This window comes from Lytechinus pictus, chromosome 10 (assembly GCF_037042905.1).
Source record: "Lytechinus pictus isolate F3 Inbred chromosome 10, Lp3.0, whole genome shotgun sequence".
Taxonomy (NCBI): Eukaryota; Metazoa; Echinodermata; class Echinoidea; order Temnopleuroida; family Toxopneustidae; genus Lytechinus; species Lytechinus pictus.
Window position 1 is genome coordinate 23414956 of NC_087254.1, and position 9676 is coordinate 23424631.

Below are 9676 nucleotides of genomic sequence, written 5' to 3' on the forward strand. Positions count from 1 at the left end.
CTGAAATGTGCATGATCATGTAACTCCAAATGGAATGGAATGGAAATCCACGACGAGGACATTCAAAGGAAAGGTCGACAATTATTTGTCGACGTCGAGTAGCGCTGGGTGGATAAAAGTGTGTATAAAAATGGGCCTCTTGTCCTTCCTCTTCTTTATCTTCCTATTTACTCTTCTTCTTCCCCTCCTGCTTCTCTTTCACATTTTTCTTTATTTTATCATATCAGCATCATGCATATTAAGGTTAACTGCGGGTCCTGAAATAATTTCACTATTCAAAGTAGAGGGCACTGTCATGATCGATGCCTCGTACACGGACTTTCAGAATGTCACGTTTCCCCAACTCAAGTAATGACTCAATATATCTTCATTCTTAATAGGGTGAAATATATTACCTTTACAACCAGGTTTGAGAATAGCTTTTTCGCCTCATTTTTGCAAATTGTTATACCCTCTTTATCATCATCATTATCATAATTATAATTTTTCATCTTCTTTCCCTCTTCTTTCTGAATTGCCAATATGTCAAACAGTTAAAACATTCTCTATTCCCAAATGAGAATTAGTCTGTGACAACCCTCCCTTTCCATATTACCCATGTTGTGCGTATAAGTGTTTCCAATTGAGATTTACGATAATTATTGGCTATATCTCAATGTAACGTTCTTATTTCATATCCAATTTTGGTTTTTGTTTCTTTTTTTAGTTTTCTCTATTCAAATCATTTGTTTTTGTTTGTATGTCTTTTTTTTTGGGGGGGGGGGCGGGGCGGGATGGACTTGGTCTTTAAAGCATACACACCCCATACGTTCATGCATAAACAAAAACACGCTTAAATCAATATTAATGTTCATTAAAAAGTTATATTTTAAAGCATGTTCGGTTTTATTGAGAACTAAAGTCCACGCAAAATATTTGTAAACAAAATAATTCAAAACTTCCTAAACTTATTGTAAATCTGACCAAGGACGTTTTTATGTTGATCCCGGATGTTGATAAGGGCATAAATTATTTTCCCAGCTTTTTAAACATGAATTCAAATAATTAAGATAATTACTGTGAATCATCAAATAGCGTATAGTCGTATGATTCTGGCAATTTTCCAATTAAGTCAAGAGAATCCGTGTCGAGGGCCACTAGGGTCATATCAATTAGATTACGTCATCTTCCTATGAGTGAGTTTGTTTAAGAATGTTTATATGTATACACATCCTATACATCCTGCTAGGTGATTGTTAATCTCTATTTTATGATACTTTGTTAGAGGGTAATATGTTATTTAGATACTGCAATGAAGAGGTTAATGATTTTTTTTACAAACTACATTGAATACATTAACGTTGTGTATGACGAATTTTGGTAGAAATTTTCATACAAATACATATATGACCATCAGTATTATCATCATCATCGTCGTCGTCATCATCGATATTATTTATTATTATTATTATTATTCAAAGTTATGATAGTAATTCAACAAATACTCCCAACATTGCCAAAGTTCACTGACCTTTCACCTTGGTCATGTGACCTGAAACTCGCACAGGATGTTCAGTGATGCTTGATTACTCTTATTCCCAAGTTTTATGAACTAGACCAATACACTTACATAGTTATGATGGTAATTCAACAAATACCCCCAACTTGACCAAAGTTCATTGACCTTTGACCTTGGTCATGTGACCTGAAACTCGCATAGGATGTTCAGTGATACCAAGTTTTATGATTCAGATCCATAAATTTTCAAAGTTATGATGGTAATTCAACATAAGGCCAAAGTTCATTGACATTAAATGACATTTGACCTTGGTCATGTGACCTGAAACTTGCACAGAATGTTCAGTGATACTTGATTACTCATATGTCCAAGTTTTATGAACTAGACCAATACACTTACAGAGTTCTGATGGTAATTCAAAAAGTACCCCCAACATGGCCAAAGTTCATTGACATTAAATGACATTTAACCTTAGTCATGTGACCTGAAACTTGCACAGAATGTTCAGTGATACTTGATTACTTATATGTCCAAGTTTGATGAACTAGACCAATACACTTACAGAGTTATAATGGTAATTCAACAAATACCCCCAACTTGGCAAAGGTTCATTGACCTTGGTCATGTGACGTGAAACTCGGGCAGGATGTTTAGTAATACTTGATTACCCTTATGGCTAAGTTTCATGAAATAGGTCTATATACTTTCGAAGTTATGAATAAATTCCAAAAAAATAACCTTAGGTTAAGATTTTGATGTTCGATTCCCCTATCATGGTCTAAGTTCATTGACCCTAATTAACCTTTAACCTTAGACATGTGACTTGAAACTCAGGCATGATATTGAGTAATACTTGATTACCCTTAAGTCCAAGTTTCATGAACTAGATCCATATACTTTCTAAGTTATGCTGTCATTTCAAAAACTTAACCTTCGGTTAAGATTTGATGTTGACACCACCGCCGCCGCCGTCGAAAAAGCGGCGCCTATAGTCTCTCTCTGCTATGCAGATGAGACAAAACTTAAATCAAAATTGGTATTTGCTTGGATTTGCTTATCGGTCTCTTGCTAAATAGATCCTTTTTAAGAATTAATATTCGCATTACCATTGATAAGCAATTACAGTTATATTTTGCTGTCTCTCCGACATTTTCTCTACAGTCTACATTTCTATATAATGGGGTCATATTGCTAACATCGTATTCATTTTTGTCTCACCTGCATAGCAGAGTGAGACTATAGGCGCCGCTTTTCCGACGGCGGCGGCGGCGTCAACACCAAATCTTAACCGAAGGTTAAGTTTTTGAAATGACAGCATAACTCAGAAAGTATATAAACCTAGTTCATGAAACTTGGATATAAGGTTAATCAAGTATTACTGAACATCCTGCTTGAGTTTCATGTCACATGACTAAGGTCAAAGGTCATTTAGGGTCAATGAACTTAGACCATGTTGGGGGAATCAACATCAAAATCTTAACCTAAGGTTAAGTTTTTGAAGTGACATCATAACTTAAAAAATATATAGATCTGATTCATGAAACTTGGACATAAGAGTAATCAAGTATCACTGAACATTCTGTGCGAGTTTGAGGTCACATGATCAAGGTCAAAGGTCATGTAAGGTCAATGAACTTTGGCCAAGTTGGGGGTATTTGTTGAATTACCATCATAACTTTGAAAGTTTATTGGTCTAGTTCATAAAACTTGGACATAAGATTAATCAAGTATCACTGAACATCCTGTGCGAATTTCAGGTCACATGACTAAGGTCAAAGGTCAATGAACTTTGGCCATGTGGGGGTATCTGTTGAATTACCATCATATATCTGTAAGTATATTGGTATAGTTCATAAAACTTGGACATTAGAGTCATCAAGTATCACTGAACATCTCATGCAAGTTTCAGGTCACATGACCAAAGTCAAAGGTCATTTAAGGTCATTGAACTTTGGCCATTTTAGAGGTAATTATTAGATTGCTGTCATAACTTTCAAAGTTTATAGATGTATAAGATGTGGATATAGGGATAATAAAGTATCACTTACAATTTTTTTTAGGTCACATGATCAAGGTCAAATGTCAATGAACGTACTGTATCATATATATGAATGGTGTTTTTTGTGAATAATTATTTTATAGTAGTTTTCAAAGTCAGCACTGATGCTATATTGAATCGCGTGATGCAGGTGAGACAGCCAGAGGCGTTCCACTTGTTAATGTTGTAAGGGATGAATGAATGATGCATGTAATGTATTAGAACTATTGTGCTGACTGCAGCACCACATTAAAGCTGAAAAGTCGCCCATGACCAGAGTTGGCCTCAACATATAACAATTTTCTATGCAACAGGGCACTGTATGTAGGATAATATATGTAATATTCTATATATTTTTATTTTTATTTTGTAATTTAAATATCAGGATTTGAAAGAAGAACTGTAACAAGGTTAAAAGCTTGGATATAAATGCAGAGAAAAGTAGGAGTACAATGAATTGGAGGCAGAGGCGTCGATCCAGGGGGGGGGGGCGATCGCCCCACCAATGGAAGTATTGAGGGGGCAAACATATCGTTTTGCCCCCCCCCCCAATAATTCCGGATGTGCAAAAATGAAATGAGATTGTAATGTTACACAGAAATCGGTAAGCGAGATAAAGATACCCAACTCGTTCTTTATCTAAAATCGTGCTCCAAATGTCCGTTTTTCATTCAGAGTGGAATGTAAATTTTTTTAGCTCGCGCTTCGCGCTTGCATCATTTTCTTTAGCAAAAAGCCCATACTTTTCATGATTAATAGGTGAATAGAATGTCCCGTTTTCAGGTCTAAACCTCAAAAGAACCCCCGCTTCGATTTGCAATAATGTTTTGTTGGATATATATCATGTTCTTTAATAAAACGTCCATTAAACTGTCTTTTTTCAGATCAAGCGCTTCGCATCTATTGTTCTTTTAGATACCCATCTTAATCATTGTTACCAAAAATGCTTAGAATATCAAGCTTTCAGGTCAGAATATAAAGAAATTTCAGCTCGCTCTCGGCACTCGCATTATCTGTGAAGTGAGATATGTATCCTCGTGAGTTACTACAAAAAGTCCTAAACAGGTAACTTTTTCCTGTTTTCAGGTCAGTATACTAAAGAATTTCAGCTCGCGCTTCGCGCTCGCATTATAATTTGTTGGTGTGATATGTGTCTCTTTCTCATGAATCATATATATATATATATATATATACATATATATAGGCCTATTTGTGTGTGTGGGTGGGTTGTGTGATCGAGCGCCTTTGGAACGTTGATTCATGATTTTGCTTCCCCCCCCCATCTGAAAAAATGGATCGACGCCCCTGATTGGAGGTTCATAACAAAGTGCTCCAATTGCTTAATTAGTTTAAATTTGAAAATTTCTTCTCGATAGCCGCATTCTCTCGAATAATATGACTGATCTTTTAGGGGGTTGGAATTGAAGTTAAATCCTAAATTTCATGTAATACCCCTGTATACCCTATATTTTGTTAAATGTTGAAAGTTAATTCTTTAAAATATGTAGTATGGCTTTTGTAAATAGGAATTTTCTCTCTCGTTCGCTACACTCACTCGTATATAACCGGAAACACATGGAGAGGGTAGAAACACAGACATGGGCCGCAAAACGGTTTTGAAAGTGGTTGACCATGCCAAAAATCACAATCAGATGGTTATTTTTTCGTTTTTGTACATAGTTTTTTAAAAAAAGTGCCCCCCCCCCCCGTTTCCGCGGCCCCATGACAGACACTCTTCCTGATTGCAAATGCTTGCCGACCAAGTGAAACTGAATCGCAGACCAAGCCAAGTTCTTTGCAGTTTGTTGGAATGTAGTAATTTTACTTCCTGATGTTATCTTCAATTTCTTTGCATGTATTCTCCAATTTATTCCATCGTAAAATATAATGAATCAAGAAAATTGCACACCAGAACGGCTATGGTGATTAGTTATAATAAGCTCATGTAAAAATCGTATCCCTTAGAACTGAATTTAATCTAAAGTCATTTCCTAAATTATTGGATTCAACTTCAAATGTTTCATAATCAAATTAAACCTTTATCACAAGAGAACAATGAGGATATTCTAACTGCCCCTTTAAAACACCATTTGATCTCTTATACGTATAAGGAGGAAACATTTTAAACCATCTCTCCGGATGTGATAATAGAACTACAGGAGTCTAAGTCCAAAATACAACATCCTGTTAAAGGAAAGGAGGAAAAAATCGACGTATTCAGCTTCTGCTTCGGATAAATAGGCCTATATATCACAATGAAGCGGTAGTTATTCTAGTAAGCATAATGTTCCTCTGTGAGTTTAGGTAGTACTGCTCCCACATACCTACACACACTTAAGTTTTCATGACATTGTGAAAAGTTTAAGTCCGCAATTCTACCACCGTGTCGACATGGTTGAGATAAACAACTTTTTTCAATTAACATAGGTCTACGATCTTGCTCTATAAATGCTCTAGTCTTTTTAAACTCGGGGTGGAGGGGGGGGGGGGGGCTAATGTCATGTTGCATAAAATGGCAATTAATGATAAGTGTGATTTTGATGGCAACTACAATGCAGCAGGGTCGAATGACCAAACAAAGATATTTATGCATATCCAACATGAATTTACTTTTGAAGCCAAGGCAAGTTTTGTTCAAAGATTTTTTTCTCGGGGAAGGGGGGGGGGGGGGGGGGCACAGAGCCTTTTGTGACAATCTTTCAAAGCCTTTTAATTGTCTCTTAATGCATGCCTCAACACGGGGGTGGGGGCGCCACAGCGAGAAAGGCATGCAGCCATATATATACCCATGGTTTTTCAAGTAATAAGGATAATGGGAGGTGACAAGGAGAAGGAATGGGAGAAGAAAAGAAAATGGATAACTAGAAATGGTACATGTTGTGGACCGGGGTTGTGGAGTGATATAATCATCTCATTACGTCACTTTAAAGCCGTGACCCCCCCCCCCCCCCACACACACACACACACAAACCCTGGTGCCGCTCGATCGAGCGCGCTCTGGCTTGTTACATTATGGTTAAAACACTATCGATTATGGAATTGGTAGTGTAGGCCTTTGCTGTTCATAAACTTTGTGCAGAGAATACTTCCTTTTGGTGACTCATTTCAAATCAAATCCGATTCATTATCATGAAGAGGGGATACAGTCTAGTGCAATAAGGAAGAGTAGGCATAAACCTTGAAACTTAAAGGACACCGGTCGTTATTTCTGACTTAATTCATCAAACGAACCTATCGAGAACTGAATTCAATATTTATCAATTTAGCTAAAGAATTAGTAGTATTTATATAGACCTATACACCTGCCTATACACATACTGCTTCTAGTAGCAATGGTGTTCATTGCATTAGTAATATAAGTGGTAGCAGTAGAAGTAGCAGCACTACTATTACTAATCTTACTGTAGTAGTAGTAGTAGTAGTAGTATGTGTTAGCAGTAGTAGTAACATTAGTAGTAGTAGTAGTAGTAGTAGTAGTAGTAGTAGTAGTAGTAGTAGTAGTAGTAGTAGTAGTAGTAGTAGTATAGTAGTAGTAGTAGTAGTAGTAGTAGTAGTAGTAGTAGTAGTAGTAGTAGTAGTAGAAGTAATAATGACGATAGTAATAATAATGAATAATAATGATAATAATAATAATTATAATACTACTAATAGTAATAATAGTAAAACAAAAAATGTGGTTTTCGAGGCGGCTTTGGAAGGAGATAAATTGGTATATTGCTTTTACTTCAAAAAATTGTGAATCCACTTTAATCTATGTTTCATAGCAAGACGTTTAGATTTAAATGGAAATGAAAGTGGTAAAATGAAACGGAAATGAGAACGATAATAGAAATGAAAAAGATAATAAGAATGATGAATGAGGAAATTAAAGAGAAAATGAAAAAAAATACGAATGGTAAGATGAAAAAATAAAACATCTGTATAAAATAGAAAATGCTATCAAGAAATTCTACTACACTCTAAAAAAAGGTTTACCCAAAATTGGGTGAATGTTAACATGCATGTTGTTTGGGAAAACGATAGCCAATATTTTGTAAAATTTTATGCAATGCTGCGTTAAAATAGCCCAATATGGGGTAAAAAAAATACCCAGCAAACATGCATGTTCTCTTTCTACCCAATATTGGGAAAAATTTACTCAGTGTTTTAAGAGTGTAGCTCAATGAAGATGTATTATTATTTTTTCCCCTTCAAATCGACCCAGCATTGTCTTAAATATTAAATTCTCAAAGAAGAAGAAAACACTTCGAATTCAAAGCCATTAAAGGAAACCAAAACCAAAGAAGAGAAGCAATCTTATTAGAAAGAATAAAACAAGAGGAACAATGTACAACAAGTTTCATCAAAATCGGTTATGAAATAGGCAAGTTATGGACGTTTAAAAAGTCTTGTTGTACTTTTTATGGGGATCCTCGAATTGTCCTCCATTTGTTTTGTACACAAATTTTCAAATTTCCCCCTTTATTTACATATTTCACATCATCTCCTCCTGTCCTTGATATATGTGATGTGAATTATATTTTCCCCATGACATATGTTACGCTCAGAATGGGCAATATGCAATTTTAAAGATGATATGGAAAATCTGAAAAACTGTATACAAAACAAATAAAGAGTTGTCCACAAAATCAGCCATTTTGAAGCATGTTTGCCAATTTCAGGATCCCCATAGAAAGTACAACAGGACTTTCTAAACATCCATAACTTGCTTAATTCACAACCGATTTTGATGAAACTTGTTTTGAAGTGTTCTTCTTATTTTACTGTTTCTGTTTCTGTTCATGGTAACTCCCGTAGGAACTCGGCAGGACAGCATTCTTTCCAATAAGAATGCTTGTCTTATTGGGTTTTGGTTTCCTTTAACCAGAATTCTTGAATTATGATTTACCCTTGATTTTTTAGAGATACATTTAAATAAATAAATCGACATATAACTGTAAGAATACACGTATGGATGGGCCAATTTCATTTTTATCATCTCAACGTGATTTCGCTTACGAAAATAATTCCTCAGTGATATATCATCTCAGGTTGCGGACCATGCGTTTTCGATTTGCCAAACGGCATCCAAATATTTTGTCAAGTTTAACGAAAATAAAGGTCGTGAAAATACAAAGGTAGAGGGAAGTAGCAGATGAGACTGTACTTTTATAACCATTATATTTTGATTTACTCTGTAAAATATATTTCCACTAGTTCAGGGCCATTGCGTACAGTTCTTGCCTTTTCCGCACCTAATATCGGTATTTCCGCTTTGCGATTTGTGGTTGGCATATTAAATAGTTCATTTCGTATATTTTTATATATTTACTAAGGCTTTTTACAAGGAAATGGAAATATTTAGGTAAAAAAAAACTGTTGGTGCACAAACAAAAAAATGTTTTTTAACATCTCGTTATGTTTTATTTTTTGCAGAAGTTTCTGCACTTTATTCATAAATCAATAATAAATTAACACGTTCACGTAATAACAAGGATACATATACATGAATACATTTTAAATGTGGCAATCGAAGAAATAAATAATACTGACAAAGACTGATAACTGAATTATATATTATGTATGTGATAAAGTAAGTTGGGTGAAATACAGGGGCTAGCTGTTATAAGCACAAAACTGCTTGAAGCAGTAGCAGCCAGGAGAGAGGGATACATCAAAACCATCATGAAATATATTTTGACAAAATGATCTCAAGAAATTAATGCAAAATACTGTTTAATTGGAAACTCGTTGGTAGAAATATAAAATTAATTATGGTGCAAAATAAGTGCAAGTGCGTACATGACTGTGAGTGAGTGCAGGCGATAGAATTATGTATAATTAGAAATAACAAACTTTTTCATCGAAGCTATAAAAGAAAATATAAATGCAGACTTTTTTATATTATGTGGCAAGGCATTCGAAATATCTGGGTCACGGGTGGCGTATCGTCTTATGAGCGAGTATTTTTCTTGGGTTGGTTAAGTGGAGATCTATTGAATGTCATGTTGGATATGCATGAATATAGGCCTATCTTTCTTATAGACGAAAAGATTGCGAAATGGAATTGGAATAGAATTGCCTGAAAATTTATACATAATATGGCTGGTTGATAAGTGTTAATATCGTCAATTTTCAGTGTCTTTAAGTTGTGAAATATG